This window comes from Pseudophryne corroboree, chromosome 1 (assembly GCF_028390025.1).
Source record: "Pseudophryne corroboree isolate aPseCor3 chromosome 1, aPseCor3.hap2, whole genome shotgun sequence".
Classification (NCBI taxonomy): Eukaryota; Metazoa; Chordata; class Amphibia; order Anura; family Myobatrachidae; genus Pseudophryne; species Pseudophryne corroboree.
The window spans coordinates 1225585774-1225586391 of record NC_086444.1 but is presented as its reverse complement, the minus strand read 5'-3'; positions in this window follow the sequence as shown (position 1 = coordinate 1225586391).

Sequence of the window (618 nt, the reverse complement as noted above, 5' to 3'; positions counted from 1 at the left end):
AGTGTAAGTGTTGCACACACAACCTAATCAATATCAAGCTTCAACAGGTTAAACAACAAATGCACTACTAAAAGGTGTCTGTTATCGATTAAAAAATATACATATATCTATATATAACCTGAGCCTCTATCAGTGGCGTAACTAGAAATTTTTCTCCCCCAAGCCAAAAAATTCTTCGGCGCCCCCCCCCCCCCCCCATACCCCCATAATTGGCACTAGTAAAGGGAGAAATATGCGCGCGCCGCCAAAAAGGGGTGTGGCTTCGTTGGAATGGGCGTGGCTTCGCGTAAAGGAGCGTGGCATTGCAGGAAAAGACTTCCTTATACCCCAGTTTTGCAACCTGCAGGCCCAGAAGTTAGCCACCACAGGAAAGAAAAATAGTCCTGATTCATGCCCCTTACATTATTTGTCATTTTTCCTCCTTATAGTAATGCCCAGTATACATTATGCCACATACTGCAATGGCCTTAGCCATTATGCCACACACAACAATGCACATGACACAATATGCACACACTGTAATGCCCCCGACACATTATGCCACACACCGTAATGCCCCCAACACATTATGACAGGAATCGCAATGCCCGTTATACATTATTCTACACACCATATCTG